The sequence below is a fragment of the Dasypus novemcinctus genome, chromosome 14 (assembly GCF_030445035.2).
Source record: "Dasypus novemcinctus isolate mDasNov1 chromosome 14, mDasNov1.1.hap2, whole genome shotgun sequence".
Lineage (NCBI taxonomy): Eukaryota > Metazoa > Chordata > Mammalia > Cingulata > Dasypodidae > Dasypus > Dasypus novemcinctus.
The window spans coordinates 19,993,069-20,011,668 of NC_080686.1; the positions used below are offsets into that span (position 1 = coordinate 19,993,069).

An 18,600-nucleotide genomic window follows, 5' to 3' on the forward strand; every position below is an offset into this window, starting at 1 on the left:
CAGTGTCTCAATAATTTCTATGGGAATGATTGCTATAAAAGTTGCTATTCTTTTACACATCTACATGTGGCCAGATACTCTGTGTTTTTTAGATGCTTATAGGCATGTCTCCAGTAAGGCAGCTAGTGGCAAATTTGAGAAAGAAATGGCTTTTTTCCCCCTTTTGTTCTCTCTCTCTCCTTTGCCTGAAATAGCCCCTTTCTGAGCCTTTTCGTGCCTTGCTGTGGTATCAGCAATTCAAGCAGAGAGGAGAATTATCTTGAGTCCTATAATATCAGGAGTGAAAAGATTTATGATAGATTAGCTAGACAGAGAGGTATAGAAGTGATTTGCTCACCCAAATCCAATAGCTGATTAGGTTAGGATGCTGGTTTAGATAAAAGTTAAAATAAAATGTCTCCTCTATTCCTCACCTGCTTCTGAGACACCCTTAGAATATTGTGGGTAGGAAAATGAAGACATCCACAGAGGCTGTGATGGTTTGAAGCTATATGGACCCCCCAAACATCACGTTCTTAAAGCTAATCTGTTCCTGTTGGTATAAATGTTCTGTAAGCAGGACATTTTGATTAGGTTACTTCATTAAGGGCCTTTTGATAAGGTTCCATCAGTGAGACATGGCCCAGGGTGGGTCTTAATCCTCTTACTGGAGTCCTTTAAAAGAGAATGTAATTCAGATGAAGAGAGATAGAAAGCCATGGCAGCCAGAAGCTGAAACCAACAAAACCCAGGAGAGAAGGGAGAGACCAGCAGACACTGCCATGTGCCTTGCCATGTGATGGAGGAGTCCAGGATCGCTGGCAGCCGGTCTCTGGGGAGAAATCACCACCTGATGATACCTTGATTTGAACTTTTTAAAAGCCTTAGAACTATAAGCTTGTAAACTAATAAATCCCTATTGCAAACGTCAACCCATCTCTGGTATATTGCCTTTGGCAGACTAGCAAACTAAAACAGAGGCCCAGGCAAGCATCAAAGGAAATTGATGAGACATTTTCAATATTCCCCCTACTATGGGAGCTCCTCTTTTTTCTGTTCTTGTTTTTCAAGTTTCTTATTGTTTTTGTCTTTCTAGAGAAGCATTGGCTTTCTTCAAAGATGGAAATAGTTGATGATCTGTCTTATCCAAAATGGCAGCTACTACCCACATGTGGCTGTTGAGCCCTTGAGATGCAGCTAGTGCAAGTGAGGGGCTATATTCTTAATTTTAATATTCAGTTGAATTTCAATTAAAATAGTCCCATATGGCTATCCCAGTGAATAGTGCATTTCTAAGGGATTGTTTCCTGGCTTCAATTATATGATCCCTGGAAGCAAGGAATTTTACTGGTAACTTTTCTTCAGTGTCTTTATCATACTGTAGGCAGAGGAAACATAAGAGCTGAGAGACAGAGATATGGTAGGGAATACCGGCATACAGTAGATGCTCAGTAAACATTTCTTGAATATATTGGGGCTAAAGCCCTTGTTAAAGTTCTGCTCACAAATTGAATGACCTTGGGCAAGTTGTCTTATTTCTCTGGGTCTGTTTCCTTATGTGGAAACCTAGGAAGCTGGGTGACTATATCATTTGTGGAGTTTTTTTAAAGTATGTTATCATAAGCTGACATATTATGGATAAACTTGGGATAACTGCCCAAGTCTTTGAATTAAACGCTACGAGAAGGCCCTCTTTCAATTCTGTAAAAACAACAAGAAACTAAACAGGTTGGAGTTTATTCTGTAGCTTTCGTTCTTCCGCTGTATAGTTTAACTGCCTCAATTAGTCCTTTTAAGGACCACAGTCTTTTAGACAATTCTGTCTTGATTTTCTGCTGGCATCTGTCTAAGCTTGCCTGTGCCTGAGAGAGCTTAAAAGAGGGCCATTAATTTAAAAATTCATTTATTCAGCAAACATTTTTCGCTTATCAGTCAGCTACTACTAAGCATTCATTTTCAAAGATAAATAAGACATGTTCCTGTTCTGAAGAGCTTACCAGTGTGTAAGCAGGAAAAGGATTTTAAAAAGTCTATTTTCCTCTGCATTTTTCACTCTCCAGCAGTAAACTAAGTATTCTAAGTCAGTGTTTTTCAAACTCTAGCTTGCAAAGAGTCCGTTGGGGGCCTTGTGAAACCACAGATTCTAATCCAGGCAGTCTGGAATGTCTAACCAGCCTCCAGCTGGTGGTGATGGTGTTGGGCCAGACCTCAAATAAAAAGGGTCCAAGAGGTACTTTCCTTCTTTCAACCCAGTGTGCATTTCTTTGCTACTGAGATGTTCTGACTCAAGTCTTACCAAGTACTTGGCTTTGGAAACCTAGTTATGAATGTTCTATTTGACAAACTGACAGTTTTGTTCTGTTTGTTTTACAAAATTATGTCTTTCACCCTTACTCTAGTTTGCTGACTTAACAGAATCCATGCCACTTAATTTAAATGTTTTCTAAAACTTAAACCATTTGGCTAACAGAACACATGATCATCTTCACTGCAGAGTACACTTATTTCCCTAATTATAATGCTGGTCCAAGCTAGAACAAGTGTCGTTTCAAGAGTAAGATTAAAGCACAAGAACGTCAGGCAAGTGACAAAACACTGAAATGCAAAAAAAAATCATTTTGCAAAAATTCCTCTATCAAGTTTCTCTCAACTGTCCCATCTTTTCTCGATAGCTTCTGTTCCATCCATTCTCAATAGTCTCTGTTTCAGACCCTTGTTTGTATGCCTCGCTCTGGGACCTACTGGGAAGGAAACATAATCTCTTTAATTCCTTTTGTTTGACGTGGCGTTCACACAGGACCTTATTACTGTACCAAACTGGAACTCTTAAATTCTTTTTGCCTCTACATTCAGAATGTTTTAGAATGACCTTTCCCTTACACTTTTCCTATTATTTTCCTCCAGACTAAAGAGCTATTTAACAATGACATTTAATAACACATTTATCTTATGATTCCCATTTTTAATTAACACATAGTCTGGGTATTCCTTTGTAAGGAAGGAGAGAAATTATGGATGAATATGTTCCCAAATGCAAACTTAGCAATAACTCTCAAATTGAGTGGCAGTAACTTTTCCAAGGGATGAGTAGGACTTCAACAAAAATGTCCTCAATTTATTCCTGTCTACATTTATTTATTTCTGACTTCATCCTTTATCACTGTAGTATATATATGAGACTTAGCAATAGTGTATACATGGGAACAAAAGGCAAAAGAGAACTGAAGGAAGGGGATATTGTGATGAAGATAAAAAGTTGCTCCAGCAAATAGAAATGAAACTGAATAGGATAGGACTCACCTAGGGAAGAATTCAGATGGATGCAAGATCACTGCAGCTGCTAAAAATTGTTGTAGCTTTAATTAAATGAGACAATGTATAGTTGTTTTGGTCTTTAAGTTCTTAACCCAGGAATACTTCCCCAAGCTGCTGGGGCTTCTGTTGCCCCTCCCGGCATGGGAGTGCCATGATCGTGTCCATGACAACATCCGTGGGCCCTTGCCCGCCTGCCGATGGCCAACCCCACAAGGAAAGCAGAGCCCCAGGTGCCGGCTTTCCTGCTGCATGCTTTGCTGCATGGACTTGGAGGAATGAATCACCATAGGGCACCTCTTTAGCTTCTTGCACCAGAGCAGCCCCAACCAGGTTGTAGGCATGGCTCCCGCACTCTCGGGCATCTCCAGCATGACAAGGTCCCACCAGCTACCAGGGCCACACTGCTGCTGCTCCTGACCTTCCTAGCCAAACAGCACATCGACAACCTGCAAATGGCCCTGAGCTTGCTGCCTGGGGACAAGGCTCAGGAGCTCCAGGCCAGGCTGGGTCTCACTTAGACTGCAGGCTGGGGCCAGGCCAGAGAGAACAGAGCTGGCCCAGGCCACAAGACCGCCTCTCAGCCCAGCTCCAGCTTGCATCTCACCAAAGATTCCAGGCCTCAGGTCCAGGTGGAAACTCGGCCCGGCTTGCTGGGGTAGAGGGGTGTGCCTGGCTGTGTCTGCATCTGCCTTGGCATCCTACTGTAATTAAGGCAGTTTGTTTTCTGATTAAAAAAAAAAATCCTAGCTAAGTGGATTTGTTTCTGTTTTTCTATCCCCCTGTTTGGTACTTGATGTTTTCAGATGATATATTTTTTATTTAGGAATCAATCTTAAAATTACAAATAAATATTTAATAAGCACTGATGGAATCAGATCACATAATTCTCCTGATTCTTAGATTTCTATATATACATCCCTTATCTGGCTTTTTAAAGAAACTCTGTTAATCACCTGATCATCTGATTAAGGAGCTAAAGTTATAAATATAGTCTAGAGCAAGAACTGACCTGCTGGAGAAATAGCCCAAATTTTTGGCCCTGAAATACATGTAATTAAAAAGTGATGACTGGTAGTGGCTTGAGTGATTTCTCCTTTTTGAGGATTTGAGGAGACTGCCTCAAAATGGAATATACAAATGTGTAGAAGAGATAACTAATAAGCTCCTTGATCACTGACTTCAAGTTGGATTATCTGTAAGCCATTCTTGCTAAAGAAAAACCATTCTTTCCAAAGATGTTCAGAGAAGGGGCCATGATTGAGCCAATGAAAGGTCCTCTGGTGTTCTCCCCACACCCAATCCATTTAGAGTTATTACAGGTCACTTTGTCCATGGAGAGGAGAGGTGGATAGAACCCATGTACAGAGTTCATTGATAGTGGAGATTCAGTCTCTTCAGCCTTGGGAGTTTTGCTTCATTCCCAAGATAATGCAAGAGCTTCATGTCAGAAGCTCTGCGTGCCTTGGGAGACCTACTCAACGGCTTATGTGGAACCCAGTGATGGATAGCTGGGTGCTGTGATTTCTTTCCTGGATTTTACTTAACATCTTTATGATTAATCTACAGAGAGAGCCATCAGTTTCTCACATTTCAGATGCTATTGCACACAACTCTGGAAGAGAATGAAATGATGCTAATGGATTAGAGAAGTCAAATAATCTGGTAAGAAATCTAAAGAAATAACACATTCACCATCGAAGGAGTCGCCACTTTCTTATCAAGAGAAAAAAGAGAAGAATTTCTGGAAGAAGAATTCCTATAAAATATATTTGATTGAAAACACAAGACAGAAGGATAAGAACATTTTTCTTGGTGATTACTGTGCCGTGGTTCACTCAAAGCAGCTTCAGCAGTAGCAAGAAGTCAAGGAGCCAATACAAAGATTTGAAAAAGCTTGAGTAAACAAGGATGCAGTTATGCACTTGGAGCCTGTTTCTTTGGTCCACGAACACTAATGGATTTGCCCGCCATATTCTCTCATTCTAAACAAACTCTTTTAACAGAGCACTAAACTTGACTTATAATGATGGTTTTTCCCAAATATACTCTCATATATTCCCCGATATATCTTTTAAAAAATATTCAGTCACATTTACTTTGAAGTCTGATCATTTGGAAGTTCCACAAAATAAATGCTAAGTGAATCAAGAATTTCATGCAGATGGAAAAATTGTAGGGACTTATCCAGTGTCTCTTAGCAGATAGATGGTAGATATGGATCAACGTTCCCAATGCTACACCAAGGCTCTGTTCAGAGACCCACACTGGTTTTTCTTGGGATTTAAAAAATCTTTTTGACAAGTTCTACTAATAGATGTTCATGCTTTTGTGAAAACCATATAGCTAAACAAGGACAGAGTGAATATCAGGGCCTCAAGGCTGAGAGCATGGTGCCACTTGGATCAGTAGTTTTCAACTCTGCTAGTACAATAGAATCACTAAGGAAATTTGAAAAATCGCAATGCCCGAACTTTCTATCACCCGAAACCAACATCTTGTGGGACGTGAACATCAGTATTTCTAGAAAGCTCCCTAGAAAACAATAGTTGTGTTTGGAAAGGAGACATCTGTGGTACAGCACAATCAATTATTGTACCAGCAGAGGGCCTGCTCTGTCTTACACAAAAGCTTCAAAAATGTGAATGGTTTAAACCCTGGTTCTGACATCACAATGCGGGACCAAGGAGGCATTTGAATCAGAAGTATTGCAGAAGCCGCTCAGCAGAGCATAATCCTAGACAGCTGGCTTATGCAGTAATTTCACCGGGAAGCCGGGGATTTTCATTCTTCAAGCCTTCTCATCTGGCAGTTCAGACAGGAAGTTTTAGGCAAAGGTCCTTGGAATAAAATTGGTGGCTAATTAAGTGCTTTCTGAAGGTCGAATGTAAAGCAAAGCTAACTGCGTCTTCTTTTTTTAATCTCAACACACCTTAACAAAACAAATATATTTGTTCTTATCTAATGAATCTTTAATGTGTGGTTGTCCTTGACATAATGCTGAAGTAAAAGGTACAAACGAACAACATGTTTGCATATTCATCACTTCTGGTACTTCCATGTGGACGAAGAAGTCTCAGGTGTACGTGTTGGGGATATAGCCTCTTTCAGCCTCCGGAAGCAGCTTGCCAGTGACAAGGTCAGCGGGTGGCCATGGGTGAGCAGAAAGGCAGGGGGCAGCTCTCTCAGTCTTCAGGCGAGTGAGAAGCTGAAGTGATGGCAAGGCTTCTTCCTTGTCAAAGAAGCATTGTGTGATGTGCTCCAAACTCACAAAACAGGAAGGTTTCCTTTATTCACCACTCCTGTGTATGCAATTTCTCCTATGTTACGTTCATTGACTCGTCTGAAATTTAAAAACTTAGAAAGAGTAGGAAAACGTATTTTCTTTTTCTTTATAAAGAAGACTAGGAACGCTTAGCCTGGCTGAACTCTTTCACATCTTATATACTACCTGCGACTATAATATATTTGGTCTGATCTGTGTAATCTTTTAAATTATAAACGTGTCCTTTTTGAGATTCTATGTCCAAAATATTTGTAGACTCAGATTGTTGAAGCCATATTTCATTATTCATTTTACAGTAAATTTTCATTTCATATTTGTCTCTTGGTCTGGGACTTAGGAAAATGAAGCATATTAGATGGGAAGTCAGTTTAGAGTAAATACTGAACAATTGGAGGAACTGGTAAAGAAAAGTGAGAAAAATAAAGGGTCTTGGATTTCTTTTCTTATGTTTGTGTTTTACAGATTAGCAGGACAATATCTATAACATTACTCTGAATTAGAATATACATTGATACAAAATAAAGGTTTCCTTTGAAAAGGAGATTTCAACTCTATGATATCTTTAATATAAGTTAAAGAGACTTAAAGAGATTCATAGAACAAGCTGTTCTGTCATGTAGTTTTATTTAGGGAACTCAGATACTTCCTCTTTTTTTTTTTTTTTTTTTTTGGTACCCATTTATTTTATTTGACAGCTATTGGACTAAATACTCCTCCATAATACATATACAGTTCACTAATCATGTTTTCTGCATGTAGGTCAATCCATAGACAGTAAGAAGCTTCTTTTCCCTGTAGAAACATTATTTTTTAACCTAGCACCAGATACTGCCTCTTGACTAGCACATGCAGCCAAATGAACTTATGTGTGAATGACTGCGAAGTGAACTGGAACAAAAAGCATGGAGAAATGTGTACCAACGAACAGTTATAGCAAGGGAATTAATGGCATTCCCCAGGCTGGGCTCTGGGTTCACATAGCACATACATGTAGAACGCATAGATGCCTTTACTTGCTCTGTTTTGGAAATTCTCACCTTAGGCTAAAATTTTCCTTCAATGGCCTCACCTTCAGGAAGATGCTATTGGAAAACTGCAGGATGATTCTACCATTCATACCTAAGTAGTACTTGCCTCTATAAGTATTGAACTGGAAATTGGCTCTCTCTCTTTCTCTCTCTTTGATACCAAAGTGTTTAAAATTTTTAAAAGTGGGTACTGTGATGGCCTCTAGAAAATTACGTCCTTAAAGTTAATCCATTCCTGGGAATGTGAACCTATTGTCAGGGGAACCTTTTGATTAAGTAATTTAGCTAAGGGTCTTTTGATTAGGTTACTGCAGTTAATGCATGGGGAGGTGGGTCTTAATCCTCTTCTCAGAGTCCTTTATAAATGGAATGCATACAGAGAGAGAGACAGAAAGAAAGCCAGAAAAGCAGGGAGAAAGCCTTGGAAGCCAAAAGCTGAAAACAATGACACCTAGAAGTGAAGGGAGAGACCAGCAAATACCACCATATGCCTTGCAAAGTGACAGAGGAGTCCAGGATCACTGCAGCCAGTTGTCAGAGAAAGAGCGTTGCTTGATGAGGCCTTGATTTGGACATTTTCGCGGCTTCAGTACTGTAAGCTTGTAAGCTAATGAATACCCATTGTAAAAGTCAACCCATTTCTGGTGTATTGCTTTCGGCAGTCTAGCAGACTAAAACAGGCATATTACTTCATTTTTCTACTACCTGATTATTTTTTTAAAAAGAGTTTTATTGATTCATTTTAGGGACAGATGATTTTTGTTTTAATTAACAAAAAATGTTTGCCATATTTGATCTCATATTTGTCCATATTCGATATATGCAAATTAATTTTGTTGAGCTTCATTCTATCTGCCTAACCTGTTCTCCTAAAAACAGACTTTCCCAGGGTCTATGAATGATTGATAATTGTTGCAATACTTTTTTTTTTTAAAGATTTATTTATTTAGTTATCTCCCCTCCCCCCTCACTCCAGTTGTCTGTTCTCTGTGTCTATTTGCTGTGTCTTCTTCTTTTGCCCGCTTCTGTTGTCAGCGGCACAGGAATCTGTGTTTCTTTTTGTTGCGTCATCTTGTTGTGTCAGCTCTCCACATGGGCGGCGCCATTCTTGGGCAGGCTGCACTTTCTTTCGCGCTGGGCAGCTCTCCTTACGGGGCGCACTCCTTGCACGTGGGGCTCCCCTACGCAGGGGACACCCCTGCGTGGCAGGGCACTCCTTGTGCTCCTCAGCCCTGCGCGTGGGCCAGCTCCACACGGGTCAAAGAGGCCCGGGGTTTGAACTGCGGACCTCCCATGTGGTAGATGGATGCCCTATCCACTGGGCCAAGTCCGCCGCCCGCAATGCAGTACTTATTTTTAATTCTGTGAGGTCTAAGATTGAAATGTGAGTGGAAACAAATGAACTCAAACGGGATTTTTCTTTCTTTCAAAATTCAGTCCTCCAGGCTCCATGAATAAGAAACTTCCCAACACACAGTTGTGTTGCTTGGTTTGGCTTTGCTGCCATCTGTAGGATTCTTCAGGAGTCATGTTGAAGGCTGGGTCATGCTTCATTGCCGTGGTAGGGAGCTGACTGTAGGTGGTTCATTGTTTTCTGTTATTGAGTCATGGGAACAAAGGGAACTTGAATAGAGTTCAAAGCTACCAGGCTTTTTTTTTTTTTCATGAATGACTCACATTCTAAATAATTGCTCTCTCATGCCACAGTTTCAGTAATACTAAAATGTTGTAGAAACATAATAACCAACCCAAATCAAGGTTACAACGAGAACAGCTTTGTTTGGGGCCCTTCAGTGTAGAAGACTGTAGGGTGCAGATGGGGAGGCGGGGCAGGTGAACCGTGCTCAGGAAGCACTGGCTGAGGGCTCTTCCCGCAGCAGGCACTACTGAGCATGAGTGATTTCATCATGCAGAAGCACTGTCCTTGCTTTCAATAACCATGTCACCTTTGGGAACATCAACCATGTAAAAAAATAAATACTATTCAGTATAGTATGTACTAACCAGGCTACAGTGCAAGCAGAGCCTAAAATGGCTGAAACTGTTTCTGAGCTTACAGATTTTGTGAAGGATTAATAAAAAAATACATATTCCACACCTTAAAACTTAAGAATGCACTGTACAAGGAAGTACAAACATCATCAAACGAGAGCTGACAATCATTGTTCCTGGCACTGTCTGAATAACTTCCATGCCTTACCCAATACCAGAGGAGTTAGGTGCTATTTTTATATTATTAATCATTATGTTATATATTAAATTATTATTGTCCTTTTATATATGATGAAACTGAGACCTTAAAGGTGAAATATCTTGTTCTAGATCAGTGCTACTCAGAGTAATCTGCAAAACCTTTTTGGCCCATAAATTGTTGGTCATTCATCCATTATGCATTCATGTTTAGAAATTTTAAAACAACTTTACAGACTAATTTAGTCTTTACACTCTAATAATAAAATACATTTGCATTTTTTGTTATATTTTATTTTTTTAAGGATTAATTTGTATATACTTTACCAAAATATCAGTTTGGGACAGTTTTGAAATTTAAAAATGGTCTCCTAACAGAGGTGATGGATTTCTCAAATACGTGGTGATGTCCGAGCCTAAATAGTACCGTTTGCTCAAGCCTTCTTTCTTGTCTAGTACCAGGGACTTTCCCCTAATTCTTCTTAGTTTTTCCCTTTTTATAGCAAAAATGCACGAATCTGTCTGTGGGACACCATTTCATATCCACTTTTTTCATGTTAATAACTGATTTGCTTTTCATTGCCATTAAAATTATAGCAACAAAAATATATATTACAGCATCAACACCATCTTGGACAATTGTAATGATCCTTAGTCTTTCTTCACGTAGCTTCTAAATCATCAAGTTCTTTTTCTTTCTCTTTCTTACTCTTTCTTCTCCCTCTATCTAAGTTTCTATTCTCCTTTGCTCACTGGGTTTTCCTCAAGATTTATCACTTAGCCCTCTATTTACTTATGCTCTTCATTCCTGTACATCATGCTGACTTCAGATTAGCTTCCAAATTCATGTCTCTATTTTCACTCTCTCAGACAAGACACTTTTACTTGGAACTTTCCTAGTCTTCTGATAATTAAACTATTTTAATTAATGTAGCAGTTTGATATAGTTATGGATTCCAAAAATAGATATTGGATTATGTTTGTAATCTGGTGTGTGCCTGGGCATGAATAAATTCTGATTAGGGCTTTGATTGGGCCACGTCATTAGGGCATGGCAGATAAACGGCATGGCAAAGGACAGAGTTGAGGGTTTATGATGTTGGAGTTTTGATGTTGGCGTTTGATGCTGAAGTCTTAAGCTGGAGTCCTAGGAAGTCAGCACACAGAGGAAAGAGAAGCAAGCCCTGGGAAGAGAGGACCTGAGCCAGGAGAAAAACACAGAGGAATAAAGATAGCTTCTAACACATGGCAGAAATCCTAGCAAGAGAGACAGAGCTCATTCACCTGATAGTCTATAACTGACCTTGTGGAGAGAGGCAAAGCCTAGAGAGCCTCATAGTTTACAGCTGACCTTGTGGAGAAAACAGAGGAGCTGAGCCCAGAAGAACCCAGGAAGCCTGAACCCTCACAGACATCAGCAGCCATATTGCTCCAACATGCAGAAATAGATTTTGTTGAGGGAAGTAACTTATGCTTTATGGTCTGGTAATTGTAAGCTCCTACCCCAAATAAATGCCCTTTATAAAAGCCAGCAGGCTTCTGGTATTTTTCACCAGCACCCCTCTGGCTGACTAATACAGAATTTGGTACCAAGGAATGGGGAAATGCTTTTGCAATTACTGAAATGCTGGAATGGTTTATAAATGGGTAAGGGGTATTTTTTGGAGGAATTATGAGATGCTTGGAAGAAAAAACATACAGTGCTTTGAAGAGACTGTTGATAGCAATATGGATGCTAAAGAGACTTTTTATGATCCCTTAGAAGTAAATAATGAAGCTATTATTGGACACTGGAGGAAAGGCTACCCATGTTTTGAAGTTACAGAGAACTTAGCAAGATTAACTCCTGATGTTTTACAGAAGGCAGAATTTGAAAATGGTGAGCCTGGGGCATTAGCTGAAGAAATTTCCAAAGTAAACCTGGAGAATGTGGCTTGGCTTCTGCTTGCACCTTATAGCAAAATGCTAGATGAGAGAGATATGCTGAGGACTGAACTGTTGGGTACAAAGGAAATAGGAACTGATTCTGGAAATTCCAAGCTTCTGGAAATCAAGCTCCCAGATGAAAGTGCCCCATTGGAGGACTTAACTAAACTTGGCACTTGTAAATCAGGATTGAAGATGCAGTTATCTTGGAAAGACTTGTGGAAAGACTTACTGTCTGACAGCTTGGACCCTGCTTCCTGCATGCTAAACTAACAAGGTTTTTGAGAGAGCTATATGAACAAAACCACTGCCAGCTTGGACTAAAAGGGACATGGAAAGGAGAGATTGAAGGAGAAACAGTTTTAAGAGGGAAACCATGGAAGCCAAGATCTGGAATGTAAGACATTGCCTTGGGCCAAGAGAGGAACCCCACCCATGTGTTCAGAGAGGGTTAGTTTGCACTAGCAGTTGAAGAGGGTGGATATTCCCACCTAATGTTCTGGGAGAGTTTTGCTGCCCCAGGGTACAGAGAGGGTGGAGCACATTCCCCAAAGATTAGGGCTGTTAAGGTCAGCACCCTACAGGTCTGAGAGGGGTGGACCTGTCCCCCAAAGGTGAGGGAAGGCCAGGTGGTCAACTCATTGCTCTGAGAAGGTTGAGCCTGTATGCCAAAGGGTAGGGGGAATGTTGTCTTCATGTCACCGTATAGGGGGCTTAAGACTCTGACACAAAGATTGGATAAGGTACGGCAATCACCCCAACACTCTTGGAGGGAGAGGTCTGGAGCTTGGTCGACATCCAGATGCTTGATGAGGGTGGAACCAAGAAAATAGCCATTGGGCAAGCATGTGGAAAGGGTGGTTCCCATAAGGCACCAAGGAGAAAAAAACATCATCTGGATGCCCACAGGTTTATTGAACTGTAGAGGACCCTTGACTCATGTTTCCCTCCCAATTTCTCTGTGTTGTAATGAAAATGTTTATCCTTTGTCTGCCATTTGTGTATTGGAAGCAGAAAAATTGTTTTGTAATTTCAGAGGTCTACATCCAGGTAGGACTTTGCCTCAAGACAAACTGTATTTCTGTAAATTGATTGTGATGTGATTGAGTACTTGCATTATTACTGATTTAAGGTTTGTTTTAATATTGTAATTTTTTTTGGAATTCACAGGGTGGAGTATAACAGTTTGATATGGTTATGAATTCCAAAAATAGATATTGGATTATGTTTGTAATCTGGTGTGTATCAGGGCATGATTAAGTTCTGATTAGGGCTTTGATTGGGCCATATCATTAGAGCATTGAGTCCCCACTCCTTAGTGGGGACTCACAGATAAATGACATGGCAAAGGACAGAGTTGAAGATTTATAATGTTGGAGTTTTGATGTTGGAGTTTGATGCTTAAGACTTAAGCTGGAGCCCCAGGAAGTCAGCATGCAGAAGAAAGATAAACAAGTCCTGGGAAGAGAGGACCTGAGCCAGGAGAAGAACATAGGGGAATAGACATGGCTCCTTAGACACAGCAGAAAACCCAGTAAGAGAGAGAGAGCCTGTTGTAGAGAAGTGGGATGTGTGCGGTATTGAAGGCCAGGACACGAGAACTCTGAGAAGGAAGTTGGTTTATTTCGACCAGCAGGACTCAGCCGGACTCTTGTCCTAATAATAACCGAGCCCTGAATAGCATTTTAGGTCTCTTTTATACAGAGGTTTAAGATTAGGGAGACAAAGGGTGATGGTATGCAAACAGACCTTTGGTTAGTTTCTTCAGTGTTTGATCTGAGTATCAGATAGGTTATTTCCTCCAGGTAAGTTACATATTCCCCACATTCCAAGCCAAGCCAGCTTGGATTTAGCACATCTTCCACAGCTTGGATTTAGCACAACTTCCACAGCTTGGATTTAGCATATCTTCCACATTCCATTTGGATGCAACCTTGAATACACCTTCAGTCTTACATCCTTTCTGAACATTCAAAGACTGTAGGGCCTATATTACTTATTTGGACTTTTAGGGACTAGGTACGCTTGGAAACAAACAATTTTGAATTTATGCACAGGCTATATCAAGTCTTTCACCTGAGAGTCTACAACTGACCTTGTGGAGAGAGGCAAAGCCTAGAGAGTCTCATAGTTTACAGCTGACCTTGTGGAGGAAACAGAGGACCTGAGCCCAGAAGAACCCAGGAAGCCTGAACCCTCACAGACATCAGCAGCCATCTTGCTCCAACATGCGGAAATAGATTTTGTTGAGGGAAGTAACTTATGCTTTATGGTCTGGTAACTGTAAGCTCCTACCCCAAATAAATATCCTTTATATAAGCCAACAGATTTCTGGTATTTTGCATCAGCACCTCTTTGGCTGACTGATAAAATTAAGCTATCTGAAGTTAATCTCAACCATTACCCCCTTAGCCACAAAAGCATGTCTGTGTACTTCTGGCCACTAAGACAAGAACTATCAGTCTCCTTGGCAGGTATTGGGTGGATATTGGGCATACTCAGGTAGAACTGAGTTCCAGACCAGATAATGAACAAAAGACATGGTACAGGCCAGGTCCATAAGCCCTCCCATTTGCTCTTCTATGCTTCATCTTCCTTCTGCTGGATGAAGGCTAAAGGTGATCTTAGAAGCCCCACATTGAAAACAACAGATCCTCTATCAACCTGGGTCCCTGAATGGCTGCATGGAGCATGGAACCCCCCTACTTCTCCATCAACCCTTATTGGATTTCATTTTACTAAGATTTGATGCCTAACCATTTATTGTGTTACACCTGTGAGATTTGGAGGTTCATCAGTCATAGCATCTAACATTACCTTAATCCATGCACCCACCTCACCCATTTATTCAATGATCATATGTTTTCTGATTTCCAGTTCAAAAGCTCAAAATTAGTAGTAGTCTTTTGTGACTTCTCCCAACTTCATAATGCTTAGTCAGGCTCTCACCAAATTCTGTTGATTTTTAAGGACAGAATTTTTCCTTTCCAACTGCTATCACTTAAGACCATCTCTCCCCACCTCAATTTTCTCACTCACTAAATATTTATTCTATTTCTCTTTTGGCCCAGGCCTGGTGCTGTGGTTAGAAAAATGAGTAAGAAATATATGGGTTTTTATCTCAGAACTGCTGAGCACACAGTAATGTCTTAACTAACCGTTCTCTTCCAGACCTTCCTGGCTATTACTGTATACACCTCCAAATAGATCATCTCCCAATACTTTATTTGGCATATTCTTATTACTCATTAAATAAAATGCAAGTCTCTTCATCTAATGTGCAATTCTATTTGTTTCTCCCACTCTTCATCATAACACTTTCATCTTATTCACACCATTTTTCCTTCTAGTCTCAATCCCTGATATTTGTTCTCAAATTTAGGTTTTTGGGTTGTCTATCACCCCATCCCCTATTCATTCCCCCATTCCCATTCAGATTCCCTGTGTTTTTATCTTCCTCATTTATATACACCTGCTCTTAAAAAATACTGGGAAACTCATTCACCTTAAATTTCACTCTGATCATAGCAAAAGGTGATATTTACCCCAGATAATTTTCTTTTTTGTTTCTACTGAGAATAAACATCTAAATAAAATAAAAGTGGTTTAATATAAGATTATGCCTACAGCTTTTAGGCACTAAAGGATTTTCCAGCTGCCTAAAACCAGATCATCAAGTTCTACTCCGATGGGGATGAAGTAATATTTTGGATACTGGTAGAATCAAGACTCAGTGTTACTCAATGGAACCAAAGGAATAAAAAGATAAAACTGAGGTCATCAAGTCTTTCAATTAATTTTAGCACCAGGTCACCAGGTGAAAACAGATACTAGCAAACATATGACAATTAAATAAACCACTGGGCATAAAAGCACCCTGACCATTTAATTTTTTTAATCAAACCTTCTATCTTCTTGTGATTTCTCTGATGATGAAGGAAAATGGATCCCACCTTAGACTGTGAAGAGTACATAGGAGGAGAGAGTGGACAAAGTTTGCAGACTTGAAAATAATTGTGAACAAATCTCACAATCACGATATGATACAGTCATTTTCAATTATACTGTTTTTTCACTGATCTGCTGACTCTGTTTAAAGGACTGAAATGATATGGTGCTTCTTCAAATGAAATTCTAAAGGTAAAAATGGTTCATGCTCCCTACATATATGAACGATCAACTATAAATGACAAGAAGGGAGCAAGAATGTCACCCCTTTGAGAACTGTTGAGCAGGAATACATTTTCAAAGTGTGTTTTTCCTTTTTGTCACTTGATGATGAGCTAAATACATTCCTAAGCACACCGCCCGTTGCATAAGGTCAGAGGCTGTTACTTATAGGATACTAAGTGTAAAAATCTAATGTGAGCTCAAAGTCAATTTTAATATTGCATTTGTATTGTTGAATTACACTGAAGGTGTTCCTGTGTGAAGTCCACATTTCTATGTGAGATTTAGGGGGGGAAAAGACAAACAAAAGAGGAATCAATGCAGCACATGTGTAAACTCTTCTCTTAAAAGGAACCTACCTATTTTGGCTTCTGGAATTTCTGACAAGAAAGAAAGATATTTGTCATTAATTTACCAACAGGAAACATCTTCAAGCTGACACATCATCCTGTCGTGTCCCAATGTAATGTACCCTGGCATTAGTCCGGATGCTTCCAAGGAAGGCAGGTGAGGTTAATGGTCCTTTAATTGAACATGTACCACTAGCTCTTAAACTCTGAGAATTTCTTTCAACTCAGACCTCAATCCTCTAAGAACTTTCATTTGGCAGCTGTAGCCTTATGGGGTACCATTAATAAAACAAACCAAAGAACAGAATATTCTGTCCAAGCCATCACATTTGAATACTAGCTCTTTTATCTACCAGTTGTGTGACTGGGTAAGTTACTTGAACTTTCTGAGGCTTAATGACCTCATGTGAACAATGGAAACAGTCAAAGCTGTCTTAGAGAATTTTATGAGTATAAAGCAAATAGTATATATAAAATAAATGACTGATTAGGTCTCATGGGTAATGCGTGTTTAGAAAGTATTCTAAAGTTCTCTTTTGCTAGTATAAGACTATTTAAGCATATCTAATCATAATACCACACCAGTACTTTCAACAACCAGTTGTGTTTTTTAGTAATATAGAGTTTAAAGGAATTATAACTCTTTCCTTTGATGGCAGCCCAGTGGTTCTTTATTTTTTATTATTATTTTTTAAAGATTTATTTCATTTATCTCCCCTTCCCCTCCCCCTGCTCCCAGTTGTCTGTTCTCTGTGTCCATTTGCTGCGTGTTCTTCTTTTTGTCCACTTCTGTAGTTGTCAGCGGCACGGGAATCTGTGTTTCTTTTTGTTGTGTCATCTTGTTATGTCAGTGCTCCGTGTGTGTGGCACCATTCCTGGGCATGCTGCACTTTCTTTCACGCTGGATGGCTCTCTTTATGGGGCGCACTCCTTGCGCATGGGGCTCCCCTACGTGTGGGGCTTCCCTACGCTGGGGACACCCCTGCGTGGCAGGGCACTCCTTGCACGCACCAGCACTGCACATGGGCCAGCTCCACACAGGTCAAGGAGTCCCAGGGTTTGAACCGTGGACCTCCTATGTGATAGACGGATGCCCTATCCACTGGCCCAAGTCCGCTTCCCCCAGTGGTTCTTTAATACTACCTTATAAATTATTAGAAACTGTCACAGAGCCCCAGAAAAAAAAATTAATCATGATCCATGCCCCAGAGGGTGTGAACTTATTGGAAATATGACCTTTTGAAAATGTTATATTTAGTTAAGGTGTGGCCAGCTGAGTTAGAGTGAGTCTTAACCCTATTACTGGAGGACTTATAAAGAGAAAACCACTGGGAAGAGTCACAAGTTAGAAGTCAGCGGGAACTGAAAGAGAAGGGAAGGGCATAGCCATGTGATGGAAAGCCAAAGAACCCAAGTATTGATGGCCAACCAGCTACTGAACCTGGCAAGTCTTCCAGCCTCTCAAACTCTAAGACAACAAATGCCCATTGTTTAAGCAACCCACTTTATGGCATTTGTCGTAACAGCCTGGAAACTATGAGGAATAGCAAATTACCATAACTTTCTGTGAATCGGGAGGTCTGGACATGGCTTAGCTGCTTAGGTTCTCACCAGGCTGCAATGAAGGGGTCAGTAGCACTGCACTTCCTTTCTGGACCTCAGGGTACTCTTCCAAGCTCATTCAGATTTTTGGCACAATTCAGTTCTTGTGGTTGTACAATTTTGACTCTCAATTCCTAGAGTTTGCCCTTCTTAATAGGCTGTTTGCACAGAGCTGCTTGCTTTCTCCCCTGAGGGCAGCAGAGAGAATCTCTCAGATGCATCACTTTCTTTCAAAGGCTCCTCGGATGAGGTCAGGCCCACCTAAAATAATCACTTTTGATCAACTCAGAGTCTATTGATTAATGACCAAATCATGGTATTGATACCCCCTTTTAGAGTAATAAGTTCTGCCCACACTCAAGGGGAGGGGTGTATTCTAGGCATATACCCAAAGGGGGGCACAAATAATGGAATTCTGCCCATTATAGTCACAGTGGCCCTAATGTACTGAAACATCTTCATAAGTGTAAGAAAGAAATCTTCTTCTGGAAGAAAATAAGGCTCACCCAATTGTGGAGAAGAAAAGAATTTATTCTCAATCTTGCAAGAAGGGGCGCACAACCAGAAAACATGCCTGGTGCCCCAAACAAAGAAAAATGCCACAATTTATACCCCTAAGCCTAGCACGCAAGCCCTTCCTCTGTTTCTCCATAGATTGGATACTTCAGAAGTTACAACCTATCTGAGAAGATTTAACTTTCCTGTGCAAAAGTTTGTGATTAACCGCTTCCCCCATCACATTCCAACCATTTTAGTT

At 40.3% G+C, this 18,600-nt stretch overlaps 1 pseudogene; it reads left to right on the plus strand.

Moving 5' to 3' along the window:
* Positions 1-11,523: 11,523 nt before the first annotated feature.
* The window catches only part of LOC101445542 (fructose-bisphosphate aldolase B pseudogene), a 37,693-nt pseudogene continuing 30,616 nt past the window's right edge, over positions 11,524-18,600 (plus strand).